Genomic DNA, 18308 nt, shown 5'->3' with positions numbered 1-18308 from the left:
TATTCTGCTCCATTATTTTCTCTGTTGTTGGCCCCTTGTCCGACTTCCCACCGGGCTTCCCAAGTCTCCTAGCGATGTTGTGTTTCCTTTTGCGGCGCCTCTGCCTCCTCTTCCACAACCTCGATTTGCTCCTTGTCTGTTGGCGGTCATCCTTCCCTTCGCCATTAGTGTGAATTCCGTTAAAATACGTTCTTTTACTCCATCACGTTCTGATTTACTTGAGATATCGCTCTCACTGGCGACACTTTCATCTCTTAAGTTCTCACTTGTTGCACCATCCACATTGGTATGTTTTCTTATGTGGCTGGGACTCATTGCTTCTGTGGTTGTATGAGTATCACGTAATAGGTCGTATTTTTGGGCAAAAGTTAAGACTTGTCCCTTCTGATAGTCGATCAAATCTCTGTGAAATTTCCTTTGTTTTTTAATTTTGATATCTTCTTCAATCTTATTAAGTTTTTCATCAAGCTTATCCATCTCTTTTTGAAATTCTTCCTGGCCACAAATAGTTTTCAATTGTTTAGTAATGCTTTCTATCTCATCTGCTAGTTGCTCCACTTCTTTCCTTGCATATTTTACTAACAGCCCCAACATGATTGTGGAGCAGTTGTGATTATTTGCTGCCCAATCGCTGATCAACTCCGGGTCAGGGTCATTGAAAGTGGGGATTACAAAGATTCTCAACCCTCTTGGTATTTGCCCCTCGTCGATGTATTTCTGAAGCGCTGTCGCTTCCCACCACTTGTTCTGCTCTAATTTAAGGGCTTTCCACAGTTGATCCCAGAGTTGACGTTTATTTGGTGTTGCGTTGTCATTCGTTATCACTGTGATGTTGTCCTTGTAGTTCTCAAACACTTTATCTGCTGCCTCGCAGTGTTTTAGATTCCTGGACAGAGCCATAGTTGTATTAAAAAATCAACGCGTTGTGCGCGTTACCGCTTGCAACTCCCGGTGGTGGAAGTTGATGATTTGACCGCAGGGAAGCCGTCTGCTCCAAATAGTCCTGACCTTTTAAAGGTTCCGAAGCTCACAGCTAATCCTTTTTAGTACCGTTCTTGTTAGCCTCACAGTTTTACAGTACGAAAAGAAAAGTCGGCGTCTCCTCCATCAGTGTTCTCATGAAGCGGGCAAGGATTTCCAATTAATCCCTCAGCTGAGCGTTGCCATGCAACGCAGTCGCCTCACCCTTGCCTCTCGTGGCGGCGTTCTACGGCGGGACGGCAAGCTCCTATATATCCATGTGAATGCTGATTTCTCCTTTTAAAACAGCACTCCGAAGAACTCAATAGCTGCAAAAGCGGTATTTTAATTAAGGCTTCTGACAAAACTAAACGCGTTTCGGGGAAACCCCTTGATCACGAGTAGGAATGTCATTATTTTGGGTGTTAAATAAACAGTCATGTGATTAAACAACATGGTGAACAGACTTCGAAGAGTTACATCACTTGCAATTGTTCAACATAAAAAGTGAAACAAACTTTGCAATATTGTTATTTTTTATGTTTGGAATATTCAGCATATTTATTTGAACATGATTTTTGTTAAATGTGTTTTAAGTGAACTGTGCCTCCTCCACAACTTCAACAAAACTATATATATATATATATATATATCTTCACAGAATAAACCATAGGTTTCAGGGGTGTTATAGTTAGCTGCCCATTTCACTCATACAAAATCATAGAAATGCCTCCGTTATAGTTAGTTCTGCTAACTATAACTCACGCGCCCGCAATGCACGCTGATGATTTCACATATTGCATCATTCATGACATGGTCCGTGACATCACTGATGACATCACTGATGACATCTCAAATGACATCACTGATGACATCACTGATGACATCATCCACTGTATGTGGTTTAGTTTGAAATTTAAATATGTGTTATATATATACCAATCTGTATTGAAGATTGAGTGGATATATAACTGTCTGGATGGAGGATTTAGTAGCTGTCTGACTGTCTTTTTAAGTGAGTAATTAAAAGTGTCTCACTTAATACATGGATTAGTAACTAAACTATGCGAATGTGTGCAGATCTGTCTCTGTTGTTGTATAACATGCTGCATCAGTTGGTCACTAACTACATGAGTGTGTATATTAGTTATTGATTAGTTGGGTGAGTATTTGTATGGGACACTGAGTTTGTGTGTGGTTGGATGGGGTGTGTGTAACTCTATGCATAGATGTTTGAATGGTTGATTGACTAGGTGTATGGGTTTAAGAGTGCATGTGGAAACAGTTATTTGGGTGACTGAGTGTATTTATTTGTGTGTTGGTGAGCGAATATATGTTTTAGTTGTACATCTTCAACAAAGTAAAAAAATAAAAGGCATTGTATGTGAGAGTTGGTGTATATAAATAAGTATGTGTAAGAGTCAGTGATTGTGAGAGTGACTATATGAATGAGTGTATAATTGTAATGGTGCTTTTTTAACATATTAACGATGAGTTACTATGTGTTTGAATAAATGAGGTGTTGTTGGATAATTGTGTAAGTGAGTAAATTTAAGTGCGATACATTTTTTTCATGAGTGAGTAGGATGACTGCATAACCAACTAAGATGACTGCTTATGTGTCAATGTCTATATATGTGTATAAGTGCATTTGATAGTGTTCTATTAATTAATGACTGCATGTATAGATGATTCTGTTGTTGAATGGGTAGTTGTGTGTGTAGACTTAGGAATCAGTGAGTGGGTATGTAGTAACTGGTATTGGTGTGTCAATGGTTTCAAATATGGTACTCTGTATTTTACAGTGAGTGATGAAAGGTTATACTAGTGTATGATGAAGTGTATCAGATTGTCAAGTGGATGATGTCATCAGTGATGTCATTTGAGATGTCATCAGTGATGTCACTGACCATGTCATGAATGATGCAATATGTGACATCATCAGCAGTGCATTGCGGGCGCGTGAGTTATAGTTAGCAGAACTAACTATAACAGAAGAATTTCTATGGTTTTGTATGTGAAATGGGCAGCTAACTATAACACCCCTGAAACCTATGGTTTTTTCTGTGAATTTCTGAGGTTTTTTAAATGCTAATTTCTAACTATAACGTCTCTGAAACCTATGTTTTTTTTCAGTGAATTTCAAAGGTTTTTTAAATGCTAACTTTTGATAGTGGTTATATCTATTTTTTTGTACTGATGTTCTACAGTTTTTTAACTGTTTATTTATAAATATTTTATTTATTAAATAACATTATATATTTTTCAGAAAATTGCAAAAAAACTGAAATATTGATAAATTTTCTTGTTTTCATTTTTCATTTTAATATATTTATATTATTTTCTTTAAAAAAAAAATCTTTTTTTTTTCGGAGTCACGCACTCAAAGTGTACACATCGCGGTGGGTGCGCGCATTCTAGCTGCTATTTTAGAAAAGTCATGAAGGATCCGCGTATGGTGTGCGACGGCTGCGTGTTTTTCAGTTACATAATATACATTTAATATCACGTGATATGCGCGATTGGTATGCGACCAGTCTGCGACTCCTGCCCCCGTGCATTTGCGACACATGCGCATTACGGTGCGAGATGTTTGCGCGGATGCGGGTCCCGCGTGACATCATATACGTGCTGGGGCGCGCTGGATGCGCGACTCCCGCACAAAAAATTGTATGTTCCAAAATGATATGTATGTGTCTTTAATATACATATTAAGGCAAGAGATTATGTAAGATATTCATCAAAATAATATATTTGTACTTATAATAAACGTATATTATTTTTAAATATATTTTCGCGACGTCGGGTGCGTGCATCGTGAGTGCAGAAAACCAGGTCAGCACAGCTGCTGTAAAGCCAGAGAACCAGGTCAGCAGAGCTGCTCTAGAGCCTAAGAACTAGATCAGAAGAGCTGCTCTAGAGCCAGAGAACCAGGTCAGCAGAGTTGCTGTAGAGCCAGAGAAACCAGTTCAGCAGAGCTGCTTTAGAGGGAGAGAACCAGGTCAGCAGAGCTGCTTTAGAGCCAGAGAACCAGGCCAGCAGAGCTGCTTTAGAGCCAGAGAACCAGGTCAGCAGAGCTGCTCTAGAGCCTAAGAACCAGGTCAACAGAGCTGCTCTAGAACCAGAGAACCAGGTCTGCAGAGCTGCTGCAGAGCCAGAGAAACCAGGTCAGTAGAGCTGCTTTAGAGGGAGAGAACCAGGTCAGCAGAGCTGCTCTAGAGCCAGAGAACCATGTCAGCAGAACTGCTTCAGAGCCATAGAACTGGGTCAGCGGAGCTGCTTTTGAGCCAGAGAACCAGGTCAGCAGAGCTGTTGTAGAGCCAGAGAACTAGATCAGCAGAGCTGCTCTGTAGCATAAGAACTAGGTCAGCAGAGCTGCTCTAGAGCCAGAGAACCAGGTCAGCAGACCTGCTGTAGAGCCAGATAAACCAGTCCAGCAGAGCTGCTGTAGAGAGAGAGAACCAGGTCAGCAGAGCTGCTTTAGAGCCAGAGAACCAGGTCAGCAGAGCTGCTCTAGCTGACACTGACTGACTGACACTGACTGACTGACTGACACTGACTGACTGACACTGACTGACTGACACTGACTGATTGACACTGACTGACACAGATTGACTGACACTGACTGATTGACACTGAGTGACACAGATTGACTGACCCTGACACTGACTGACACTGACTGACACTGACTGACTGACTGACACTGACTGACTGACTGACACTGACTGACTGGCACTGACTGACACTGACTGACACTGACTGACACTGATTGACTGACACTGACAGACTGACACTGATTGACTGACACTGACTACTACTCTCTCTACTACTCACTCTCTACTACTCTCTACTATTCACTCTCTACTACTCACTCTCTACTACTCACTCTCTACTACTCACTCTACTACTTTCTACTACTCTCTACCACTCACTCTACTACTCTCTACTACTCACTCTACTACTCACTCTCTACTACTCTACTACTCTCTCTACTTCTCACTCTCTACTACTACTCTACTACACACTCTCTACTACTTGCTCTCTGCTACTCTCTCTCTACTACTCTCTAGTACTCACTCTCTACTACTCCACTACTCTCTACTACTCTCTCTCTCTACTCTCTCTCTCTACTCTCTCTCTACTACTCACTCTCTACTACTCTCTACTACTCTCTACTACTCACTCTCTACTACACTCTCTACTACTCTCTACTACTCTCTACTACTCACTCTCTACTACTCTCTCTCTACTACTCTCTACTACTCACTCTGCTACTCACTCTCTACTACTCTCTAATACTCTCTCTCTGCTACTCACTCTCTACTCACTCTCTACTACTCACTCTCTACTACTCACTCTCTACTACTCTCCACTACTCACTCTACTTCTCACTCTCTACTACTCTCTACTACTCACTCTACTACTCACTCTCTACTACTCACTCTACTACTCTCTACTACTCACTATCTGATACTTTCTCTACTACTCTCTACTACGCTCTACTACTCACTCTCTACTCTCTACCTCTCTACCTCTCTCTACCGCTCTCTCTACTACTCTCTACCTCTCTACCTCTACCTCTCTACCTCTACACCTCTACCTATACACCTCTACCTCTCTACCTCTCTGTACATGCACACATATGCACATATATATATGCATATATATGCATATGCATTTGTATATATGTATGTGTATATACATACATATATAAACATATAAATATAATCTGCATATCTATATAAATATAAATGTATGCAAACATATACATATACATATATGCATACATATGCATGGTATGTACATGAAAGTTTGAAAAACTCTAATACAAGCAAAGCTAAAAAGCCACCTAATTACAAACAGAATTGCTTTAACTTAAATGAGGGCGAGACCTATTGCATTTTCAATGCTTGTTTACTTTGATTCCATCAAGAAGGCATTCAGATGTGTCACACATTTTCCATAAATTCTGAATGGTAGCACTCTAGTTGCTCATTAGATCACTGTAGTAAAGCTACTGCTCACCAGGGAAGTCTGCTGCTGGTATTCAAAGTGCATGTTTCAGTCTGCATGTCAGAATTTTTTAATGAAATGGAAGAGGATTTGAGAAGTCAAAATGTGCCCTAATCTTTCTTTCTGCAGCACTAATCATAATTTCTATGGCAAAATGAACCCCCTCATTTTGTTCCTTTGCAAATTAAATGTTTTAAGTGTTACCACTTTATTCCAATCAAGATGGCTTCAGGTGTGCCATACTTTTGTCATAAGTAAGACTGTTAGCGCTCTAGTTGTTCTTTAAAACACTCTGGGATTTCTGTCATTGGGCTATACTTGGGCTACATCTCAGTGACATTTGGGCTCTTTTGTCTCTGGTGGCCATCTTGGGAGACTTGTTATGAAGTTTCCTAATTTCCTCATTTACTAAAGTCTCCTCAGTAGGCATACTGTCAGTTTTTTACTTTGATTCAATGAAGAAGGCATTCAGATGTGTCACACATTTGCCATAAATTCAGAATGTTAGCACTCTAGTTGCTCATTAGATCACTGTAGTAAAGCTACTGCTCACCAGGGAAGTCTGCTGCTGGTATTGAAAGTGCATGTTTCAGTCTGCATGTCAGAATTCTTTAATGAAATAGAAGAGGATTTGAGAAGTCTCTCAAAATGTGCCCTAATTTTTCTTTCTGCAGCACTAATCCTACATTCTATGGCAAAATGAACCCCCTCATTTTGTTCCTTTTTAAATTAAATGTTTTAAGAGTTACCACTTTATTCCAATCAAGATGGCTTCAGGTGTGCCATACGTTTATCATAAGTAGGAGTGTTAGCGCTCTAGTTGTTCTTTGGAACACTCTTGGAAGCTGCAGTAGAACACAAAGGAATCAACTGACAGTCTCTGCCCTTGTTGGATGTACATGTTTTACTGAGAATGTCAGACTTCATTCTCACATGACTTAGAAAGATAATGTGAATTTACAGAAAATAAGCTCTCTGTTTAGCTTATAGATCACCTTCCAAACCTCTGTGGGAAAAGCATGTGAAAATAGTTTTCTCTCAAACATGATTCATGATGTCCCAGCAGAAGACTTTTTCACATGGTAAAATCACCGTAGAACATACCACAATTCCTAAAATGAGTATGGTACCATCAACACATGATTTATAATGTAACTAAAGTCTTAAAACCTTCTATTAACTGCAATGCTTTTTAATGAGGTGCTATCATGTATATTGGTCCCAAGATGGCTGCCAACACTTCTTGGATGAAGTGCTGACAGCCAATCAGATCTCACGATGAGATGTGTGGTTAGGCTATGCCCAGATATATATGTGATTTTACTTTTGATTTTCTCAGGAACTACTGACCGGATTTACACCATTTAAGCAAAAGGCACGACTCTGAACCAAGGTCTACCTTTCTGCCAAATTTGGTGTAATTCCGTTCAGTAGTTCCTGAGAAATTAGAAAAGAAAACTTTTCGATATCTAGGGCAGCGGTGGTAGTGGCGTAACGATAATTGAAGGGGCCCCCCTGCAAGGTACGTGGAGGGGCCCCCTCCTGACTCTATCAGGAGCTCCCAATAGTGCAGTGCTGAGGGGGCCCCCTCTAGCTTGGGGGCCCCCCCGCACTTCGGGGGATGAGGGTGCCTATGTTAGGCCCCTGAGCGGTGGGTTCACAAACCCTCCCGAGCACGAGCTTCATTCTAATTGGCTGCCAACACTCCAAACCAGAAAGTGTTGGCAGCCATCTTGTGACTTGGTAGAACCGAGTCACAAGAAAACAGAAAAAAGAGGTTAAAAATCAAGAAAAGGGGGCAGGGTAGAAACACCCTGACCCCCTAGGCCTGCTCAGGGGGTCCCACAAGGACCCCCAGGGCCAAAAAAAGCATTTTGTTTTTATAATTTCAGCGGAAATTGCGTTGGGGTCGCGAATCTCGGCGAAATTATACAAAAAAAATGTTTTAAACGTGGGGAGCAGGCAAGGACCGTGCGGGAATTGGGGCTCCCCCCCCACAGAGTCCCCAATGCTGAGGGCTGACCCTGGGGGATGGGGTCCCCAGGGCCATAAGTGGCCTGGGAGGGGGGCCACGCAGCCCCCCTCCCCAATAATAAATTAAAAAATAAAACAGAAGGGTGGCCCCGGGGGATGGGGTCCCTGGACACATAATTGGCCTTAGGAGGGCGGCCACGTGGCCCCCCTCCAAATAAAAAATTTAAACAAAGGAAAATTATGACCATGCCCCGGGGGATGGGGTCCCCTGGGCCTAAATTGGCTTCGGGAGGGGGCCACACGGCCCCCTTCCCATTTTAACATTTTTTTTTTTTTAAATAGGGGTCAGGCCCTGGGGGATGGGGTCCCCAGGGCCCAAAAAATAGTAAAAGAGGGGCCACACAGCCTCCCTTCTATGAAAAATAACAAAGCTGCCATGGCGCCGGAGGCCCCGCCCTCTCCCTGCAGCACACTGCAAACACGCCCCCTGGCGAGTTGTTAGTTGGGGAATCAATTCCCCTTGAATACTTAGGGTCCCTGGGGGCCAACTAACCCACCAAGTACCTCCAGTATGCGCCAGAGAGCTGCGTTGCAGAGAGGTGGTCCAAGGCCACGCCCTCTTTTTACACCACTCTGCAACGCAGCTCTGTGGCGCTTACCGTAGGTACCTGGTGGGCTAGTTGGCCCCCAGGGACCCACAGGATTCAAGGGGACTTAATACCCCAACTTACAACGCGCCAGGGGGTGCGTTTGCACAGTGGTGCAGGAAGGGGGCGGGGACTGATGTGACAAGTGTGCAAACGCGCCCCCTGGCGCGTTGTTTATTGAGGGATTAAGTCCCGTTGAATCCTGCGGTCCCCTGGGGGCCAACTAGCCCACCAGGTACCTCCAGTAAGCGCCACAGAGCTGCGTTTGCAGAGAGGTGGTCCGAGGCCACGCCCCCTTTTTACACCACTCTGCAAATGCGGCTTCTGGTGCACTGCTGGTGGGGCGATGAGGTCCTCTTGTGTCCTGAGGACAGACTAAACTCACCCCCCCCCCCCCAAAGCTGGTCCTGATTCTAGTTGCCAGGTAAGGCAAGAAGCACCCTCCAAGTCTAGTTCATTGGATCCTGGGAACCTACCTGTGGGAGATTAGGGTTCATGGTTCTTAACCCCTTCGCTGCGGCGGGAATTCCGCCGCAGCGCTGGGGGGTGTGGGGGGGGGCAGCGCGGTGGCGCTGTGCTCATGACGGGGCCACTCCGTCATGAGCCACGGTTGAGCTGTGCTCATGACGGAGTGGTTCCGTCATGACTCCGCCCAGTTGCATTGTCCCCCCGCACAGGCGGGGAAACAGCGCCGCGTGGGCGGAGCGGCCGCCAACGGTCGCGGCATGACGGAACCACTCCGTCATGAGCACACGGCAACCGTGGCTCATGACGGAGTGGTTCCGTCATGAGCGGGGAAGGGGTTAAAGCGCCTAAGGCAGCACACATGTTAATTAGTAATGACACAATATTCGTTTTTAAACTGTTATCATTTACTTATACAAGCTAAAAACATGTTATATTTGCCCGACATAACCTATTTAGCTGAATGAAGTCAAATATGAAGTTACAAGCACGAATACCATTTGCAGACATTTGCTCCAGAAACACCAGCTTTTCATGTGTACAATATATTGCAAGCTTCACTGCGTAATTCCGACCTGTATTACTGTGCTTCTTTCTACATACTTTTGATGCAAGGGATGCCAGTCATGGCACAAAGAGTCTGGCAGTCCCCCACGCGCTTTCAATAGGGTTGTAGGAAGGTATCTGCTCACAGTGAATCCATCCCAGCCCACCACACGCACACTGAGGGGGGGAGTGAGCAAGCTCTTTAGTTAAACAAGCAGGGATGGTCGAGGGCTACATACTAAATTTAAGAAGGTGCCAGAGTGTGGTGGGTGCCCTATTAAGAGGAGCCTGGTTTCTCTCACTCTAGGCCTACTTCCTTTCTCTCCCTGCCTCTCTTCTTCCCCGTTCCTTGGAAGGAATGAGCCGACTAATCATACTGCCGAAACATGAGTCCACCAGTGATCTCTGGCAGCAACTGGAGAGGGAGGCGGGCCCCGGAACAGAGTCCTGCTTGGAAAGCGCCCAGGACCCTCATCTCTTGCACTCTCAGCCCCTCCTCAGCTTTCCCTCTCTGCACAAGGCATCTCTCTGAGCACTCACATTTAACATGTGGGGACATTTCTGGCAGTGCTCAAAGCTCAGCCGCCTCTGAAATGAGCTTATTGTAGCTATTGGAGATCACTGATGCTGTTATAGGTCTCATGACATTAATTCCAGAGGCTGAAGCTGTTGAGCAAAGCAGAAATATGAAAATCTAGCTTCGGTAATACTGTAGCATGGTTCAGTACACTAATAGTAGCTATAAGACTGCTTCTGTTTGTAGAACACACACACGAGAAACCAGAAATCCCCACTCAAATGTACATGTGTATAAGTATTGTGTGTTTTATGTTTGGCTCATTCTATTGCTCTGTCAGGGCTTTAACTTGGGTGTGCGGGCTCAGGGCTGGCAGAACGTTACAGGTGCTTCTCCGTTTTCACCGCAATGTGGTAGAGGTTACCAGTTTCCAGTTTCTGGGTGATGGTTGTGATGGTTACTATGAATGTAGTTTGCCTATTGTGCTGTCGACCTTGTGCATGGTTAGAGTTCTGACTGACTTACATGGCCACCTCCCCTTTAAGACCTCTGTTTCCTAAATAGTTAATTTCCCAATCAAAAATAGATATCATTGACTTCTGGGTTGATGATCCTTCACTTTCAGGTTAAAAGGGGTTCTGACAGTATATAGGCCTCAATCCCTCTGCTGGGCTATTTTATGGGCCTCGGGAGGTGGGAGAAGAGCTTCTCCAACCTCTAGAGGCATATTTTTTCTTCAGTGTAATGACGATCGCGAGCATTGCGCACTGACGTCATTGCACTGAAATTGAAACAGAAACCTAGTTTCAGTTTCACTGTCTCAGTGCTCGTGAGGGCTATCTCAGTTGCCCGAGCACCAAAACACACAGGAGAGGTATCATTGGAAGGGGACAATCTCCCCTTTCCAATGGTACCCCTCCCTAGTGGATCCCTGCTCAGGTATCATCCCAGGAGGACGATCCCCAAGCTGGGATCCACAAACTAGCCACCAGGGCAACGGTCTTTGCTACCCCATTACTAACAGGCATAGTCAATCTTTCTGCCCCCACTGGTTTTTATGTCATGGTCGGGGCTGCCCAGAATGGGCATCCTAATGTCCTCACCCCCCAAAAAATTGCCAGTCTTTCTGCCCTTTATCTGGTCCGCCCGGGGGCAGAAAGCCTACTCCGCACCAGGGATTAATTTTTTTCCAAAGTTCAGGGGTTGGGGCTACCCAGAATGTGCATGACAATGCGCCACACCACCACAACAATGGCACAGTCTTTTTGCCCCGTTACTAAAAGGCATAGTCAGTCTTCCTGACTGAGGGTAGTCCCTCTAATCTGATCCCCCCCCCCCGATGGGGCAGAAAACACCCTAGACACTAGGGATTATTAGTTTATAGATCAGGGGCGGGGGCTGCCCAAAATGGGCATGCCAATGCCCCCACCCTCACCCCATAGAAAATGGCACAGTCTTTTTGCCCTGCCCAGAAGGCAGATGGGAGATAAAGCCCCTGATCTGCACCCTGGAGGGCAGAAAGCCCACTAGGCACCGGGGATGATTTTTTTTTTTATTAGACGTAGGGGTGGGGGCCGCCCAGAAGAAATTGCCACAGCCTTTCTGTCCCCGGGAGGCAGATGGGGCAATAGCCTCTTACCTGCCCCGTGGCTCAGAACGCCCACTAGGCACCAGGGATTAGGTTTTTTTAATACGTAAGGGTGGGGGCTGCCAGAATGGGCATGCCAGTGCCCCCACCCCCCCAAAAAAACTGCCAGTCTTTCTGCCCCCCCCAGAGGCAGATGGAGGCAATAGCCCCTTATCTGCCCCCCAGGGCAGAAAGGCCACTAGGCACCAGGGATTCATTTTTTTTAAAGTTCAGTGGTGGGGGCTGCCCAGAATGGGCATGCCAATGCCCCCACCCCCACAAAAAAATGGCAGTCTATCTGCCCCATTACTGATAGGCATAGTCAGTCTTTCTGCCCCCCCTCGGGGCAGATGGGGCAGTAACTCCATTATGCCCCCCAATGGGGCAGAAAGCTCCCTAGACACCAGGGAATTTTTTTATGATTCAGGGGCAGGGGCTGCACAAAATCGGCCCCCACCCTCACACCCTAAACAATGGCAGTCTTTCTGCCCCACCCAGGAGGCAGATGGGCGATATAGCGCCTGATCTACCCCCAAAGGGGCAGGTAGCCCACTAGGCACCTGAGATTACTATTATTTCTTATACATAACATAACATGTGTATTTTTAAAGCGCACGTTCACCACTACGGGTATCTTGGCACTGAATAACAGATGTTACCCAACTCAATGCTACTCATTTTATCGACCTCGGATGGATGAAAGGCTGAGTGGAATCGCCAAGATTTGAACCTGTGACCATGAGGTCGAACACAGGCTCCTGCAGTAGACGCATTAGTCCACTGAGCCACCAGACCCGCCTTAGCGTCATCACAGAAATGTGACAAATTTAGTTTTTTGGACAAAGTTTGAGGTTTGCATATGATTCTGGGTAACAGAACCTGCTGAGAGCCACACAAGTCACCGCATCCTGGATGTCTAGTTTAACAAAATGCACAGGTTTGCTAGGTTTCCCTAGGTGCTAGCTGAACTAGGGTCCAAAATCCACAGCTAGGCACATGGCAAAAAAATGGTCAGTTTTCACTGGAAAAATGTGATTTGTCCATGTTGCGTTTTGGGCCATTTCCTATAGCAGGCACTAGGCCTACCCACACAAATGAAGTTGCATTTTTATAGGGAGACTGAGAGAAACACAGAATAGTATAACAAGTGTTATTACCGATTGACTTTCTTTGCATTTCCCCTGTCCAAATGTAAGACAATTTGTAAAAAAAGAAGTCATTTTGAAAAATGACCACTAATTCACAGGCTTGTATCTGTAACCACAATTTTGGAGGTCTGCAAATAACCACTGCTTCTAAACTCTGTATTTCGTAAATATATAGGTTTCCTTGGTATCTATTTTTCACTCTTTATAGTTTACCAAATGAATTGCTATATACCTGGTACACAATGAAAAATCATTGCACGATGCAGCTCAGTTATTGGCTCTGGTTTCCTCGGGTTCTTGGTGAACCTACAAGTCGTACATACCCCCGCAACCAGAAGGGTCCAGCAGATGTAACGGTATATTGCTTACAAAAATCTGTCATACTTAGAAGAAGTTACAGGTGAAAATGTTGGCACAAATGGCTGTTTTTTTCAACTCAATTTCAATATTTTTTATTTGTAACTGTTAGTTTCTATAAAAAAAAACCTTAAAGGATCTACACAAATGACCTCTTGCTAAATTCAGAAATGTGTCTACTTTTCAGCAATGTATACCTGTTCAGGATCTTTCACACCCAATTCCACCACTAACTGGAATAGCAAAAATAGGCTATGTCCCAGTAATTTATTTGTATTTTGGCTAATTTCTTGGTCCCCTTTAGGGGATTCCACAAAGCCTGGGAACCTTCAGACTCCTAATTTTAATATGGTATACTAGTTGGTTGTCTTGAGGGAATGTTTATGCCCAACACATACGGTTTGAGTTGGGTAAGGAGACAAACCAGCGAAAAAGGTGCTAGGCCGGACAAATTGATTGTGAAAAGTATGTTAAAGTCAATAAGCATCTAAAGGTGAACTGTTTTGCTCAGTATTAAAGGCTGCAGACGTGTTTTGTTACCTGGAATCTCACAGATTACTGTAGTAGGCAAGGGTTTTGGTGTTGATCACCCCATTTGGAAAACTGGGGGTTTAGAAGATGTGCGCTGTGAGAATCCTTGCTAGACTTCAGTAATTGAATGGCTGTATTTCTGATGTCTAGTGTAAAAGCTTAAGGTCAAAAGGGCTTGCCTGATTTGGTTATTGTGACAAGTCATTAACAGTTATAGACATGATTGGTTCACTAGGAAAAAGTATTTCAGCAGCCTTACGTCGGATCTGTTTTTTACTAAATATTGCAACAAAGGCAGTAGGCCTGATTTATTTATTGTTCCAGTAGGATTCTGGGTTGTTTTCCACCCTATTAAAACCTGCAGTCAAGTATTTTGATACATGAAATCTCACTGATTACCATTGTAGGGAAGGCTTTTGGTGTTTGGATTTTTAGGATATTGAAAAACAAAACATTTATTATAACATATATATTGCCTCTGTGAATTATGGTATTTTCTGATAACGTATGCACATCCACATGAAAGTAAGTGTTTGAGTACCAGGGATAGTTTACCAGTCCTTCCGTTTTCAGTTTCCTCATCTTATAGTTCACCTTTCATTTCTTTGCTTTTCCTCTTTGAATATTATTTTTCTTAAGAGGATACTATAGCTTCCCAGGCATTCCTAACAAAACACTTGCTTTCCACTTATTTTCTCTGACATGTACCTCATTCCACATGCCCACTTCCAATAAATCAGGTGACCATTATCGAATACTGTTGTCCACAGTGCATCATTGTTTTAGGATTCTACGATTGCCAACTCGTTGGTTTTAAAGTGGCTGTCATGCTGGAACTAAAAATCCACAATTAATTAGTTGCAATACCACTGCAAGATGGACAGCCGCTGCTTTTTTCAGTTAGGTTACTGCAAGCTTATTTCTGTTGTGTTTCGATGGCGGCATGTTTTAGTTTTTTTCTACTTGTATTCTTTTAATTTATCTTGAATGTGCTTTTATATCGGTTTTATTGTGATTATGTCAGAGAGTGAATGCAAGAATGAGTTAGTGGATTGATGAATGAATGGATGCATGAGTGTAAATATATAGACACAATGTATATATAATGCCTAAACCTATCAATGACATGAAAGATGTTTCCATTAATAAGCCAGATCTCTTGACATTGCCAGTGCTTGTTTTTATGTATAAAGGTAAAGTTCTACACCCAAGAACATGCACTTGAAGGTCCACAACAAGGGGAATGTAGTTTAAACACCAGCACTCTGAAACGCACACAGAAATATTTTGATTGTTTATCAGACATATTGTTCTTTTTCCCTCAGCCTTCAAATCAAGAATCTATTCTCCTTTAAATTAGATGTTGTTTACTTATAAAATGTGAACATTGAGGTCATCAAATCTTTGTTAAGTGCAACACCTAACATGTTTTCTTGGAGTGATGAGTCCTGAGTGATGTAATGTGAGGTTAGAAGCAGTACGTGGTGGGGGAACAAGATATAGTTAGCTCAGTAAACTATAACTGGTGAATTTCAGTGATTTATTGTATTTCATGATCTAATTTAACATCACTTTGTCACTTTAACCTTTGTTTTTCCACATTTGTTTTTAACATAAGCCTTTGTTTGCCAGTATTTGGCTTCTGGTGTCATTGTATGAGTGATTCTGTGGACAATGGCTTCTGGTTTTGTTCTCACTGTAATCAATGATGCCATTTGAGCTGTCATCAGTGATGTCATGAGTGTGGTCACTGACCATGTCATAAGTGATGTAATATGTGAGGTCAAAAGCAGTGCATTGCGGGGCGTAAGTTATAGTTAGCTCAGGGATCTGATTGATTTTCAAGGGCCTGACCTGTGGAGGTAGTGGTCCCCGGGGCCAAGAACGGCATGTGAGGAGGGCCACACAGCTCCTCTCCCATTGTTTTTAAAGTATTCGACCCCGGGGAGGTGGTGGTTCTTGGGGGTGGGACAGCAGGGCCCCGATGTAATGCTTTCTAGCCCTGGAAAGGTGGTGGCCCCCGGGGCATGGGGGGGTCTGCATGACCCCCCCCATCAATGTTTTATTAACACCATAGAGCCCATGGAGAGGGGCTTGTGTGCACCCTCTGTTTCTTTATTTATAAATAAAGCTCCAGGGAGGTTGTCCTCCCAGGGGCTCAAGGAGCCTCAGGAGGGGGGCCCTGTACCCACCACCTTCTTTTAAACAATATCCCCGGGACATGGCCCACCTGGATGCCCTTCACACAACAAGTGCGGCAGTCTGTGTTTTTTTTTTTGCCACAAATTCACTAATTTTGCGAATTCCTGGGCAAATGCTTCTATTTACAAAATTATTTTTTTGCCTTGCCGAGGTCCCACTAGAACCCCAGGAACAAGGCTAGTACCCTGCCCGCTTTTCTTTTTTTGTGTTTTTTTTGGAACTTGGCTGAAGCGGAGTCTCAAAAGGCCGACAGCACTTCCTGGTTGCAGTGTTTGCAGCCAATCAAAGCTTTGCATTTCCTTACATAAGTTCATTATTATTTGCAAATTATCCACCCTCGCAGATATCCTTATTTTTTTCCCTTAAATTTCTCAACAACTATTGAACACATTTACACCAAATAACAAAAAGCATGATCTGCATAACCAAATCTACCTTTCTGCCAAATTTGGTCTAATTCCGTCCAGCGGTTCTGACTGTAAGCGTGTTGGCAAGTGCTTTGGGAATTTGCATGGAAAAAGCATACTTTATTTAGCCCCTGCTTGACAGATTACTGCGAATCTTTCCTTGCACAACAAAACTTACTATGACACTTTTTGGGGAAATTTCATGAAGATAGATTTGTCAAGTGGTGCCAAAGATAGATATAGATGTATATTTTTCAACAAAGTGTAGTCGCACACACCAATCCTTCTTGTTCACACGTTTATTATTCCAAGAACAGAGCCAGTCTGTCAACCGACGCGTTTCGGCCATGCGGCCTTTGTCACGGTAGGGAGACATTACTATCATCCTCTGTTTTATAGTACTTCCTGTTTAAAAACAACCCCATTGCATTATGGGAATTGTAGTGATTTCAACATCATATCCCAATGACAGAGAAAACATTTTTTATGTTGTATTACAACATTGATGTAGCATTGCATTTTTGTATATTCTATGTATCATGCCATGGCAGGATCAATTTGTATAGTACTTTGATACAGTGAAAAACGTGTATATTTTTTGCGCAAACGTGAAGTTCCATCATTTCCTTTGGTTTTGCTTTGTTCGCCATAAGTTGGCAGGGTATGCTCAGACGTGAGTCCCTTGCTCACTTTGCCACTGGATTCAAGCAAGCCTGGCTGAAGACGGCTGAAATGCCAGAAACCGGTCCTAGGAAGCTTGTTTCCGGTCCAGGGAAGACATGGCTTGGCAGTTTGGGCTGGACTGTTCCCATGAGGCACAGGGTCAGACTGATTTGCATATGGCCATGTCTGAACTGGGGTGGCAGAGTGGGCTAAAGAACGGTGATGGATTAAACCCTGATCAGTTGACTGGGGGTGAGTGCTTGCAATGTTCAACACTCCGTCCATCATTTTTTCCTTTGGTTTTGCTTTGTTTGCCATAAGTTGGCCGGGTATGCTCAGACGTGAGTCCCTTGCTCACTTTGCCACTGGATTCAAGCAAGCCTGGCTGAAGACGGCTGAAATGCCAGAAACCGGTCCTAGGAAGCTTGTTTCCGGTCCAGGGAAGACATGGCTTGGCAGTTCGGGCTGGACTGTTCCCATGAGGCACAGGGTCAGACTGATTTGCATATGGCCATGTCTGAACTGGGGTGGCAGAGTGGGCTAAAAAAAAGTGATGGATTAAACCCAGATCAGTTGACTGGGGGTGAGTGCTTGCAATGTTCAACACTCCGTCCATCATTTCCTTTGGTTTTGCTTTGTTCGCCATAAGTTGGCAAGGTATGCTCAGACGTGAGTCCCTTGCTCACTTTGCCACTGGATTCAAGCAAGCCTGGCTGAAGACGGCTGAAATGCCAGAAACCAGTCCTAGGAAGCTTGTTTCCGGTCCAGGGAAGACATGGCTTGGCAGTTCGGGCTGGACTGTTCCCATGAGGCACAGGGTCAGACTGATTTGCATATGGCCATGTCTGAACTGGGGTGGCAGAGTGGGCTAAAGAACGGTGATGGATTAAACCCAGATCAGTTGACTAGGGGTGAGTGCTTGCAATGTTCAACACTCCATCCATCATTTCCTTTGGTTTTGCGTAGTTTGTATATGGTAAGCTTTTCGTTTTAGTAACAAAACATCTCTAATATTTCTTTTGCACAATGCAGAGAAAATTGTTCTTAAATGTGCTTTACTCAATGCTCATTTTGCGTCTAGTACATATATTTCTCTTCGTTATACCGAGGGTTCCAGTCAACTGCTCGTATTAGATTAGTATCTATTTGCTCATGTCCAAAGAATATACAGGCTGCTTGTGTGGTTTTACGTTTGGTCTTTTCATTTAAATTTCTGAAGTTCTTATCGCAATTGTCTCAGTTGATGCTTTA

At 43.9% G+C, this 18308-nt stretch overlaps 1 protein-coding gene across 1 annotated transcript in view; it reads left to right on the top strand.

The window, feature by feature from the left end:
* Nucleotides 1–18308, top strand: part of LOC146871423 (sodium channel protein type 4 subunit alpha-like) — a 1828482-nt gene that overhangs the window by 24582 nt on the left and 1785592 nt on the right. The gene's annotated exons all lie outside the window — the stretch shown is intronic.

Source organism: Triturus cristatus, chromosome 1_1 (assembly GCF_964204655.1).
Source record: "Triturus cristatus chromosome 1_1, aTriCri1.1, whole genome shotgun sequence".
Classification (NCBI taxonomy): Eukaryota; Metazoa; Chordata; class Amphibia; order Caudata; family Salamandridae; genus Triturus; species Triturus cristatus.
This window is presented reverse-complemented; position numbering and strand designations above follow the sequence as displayed.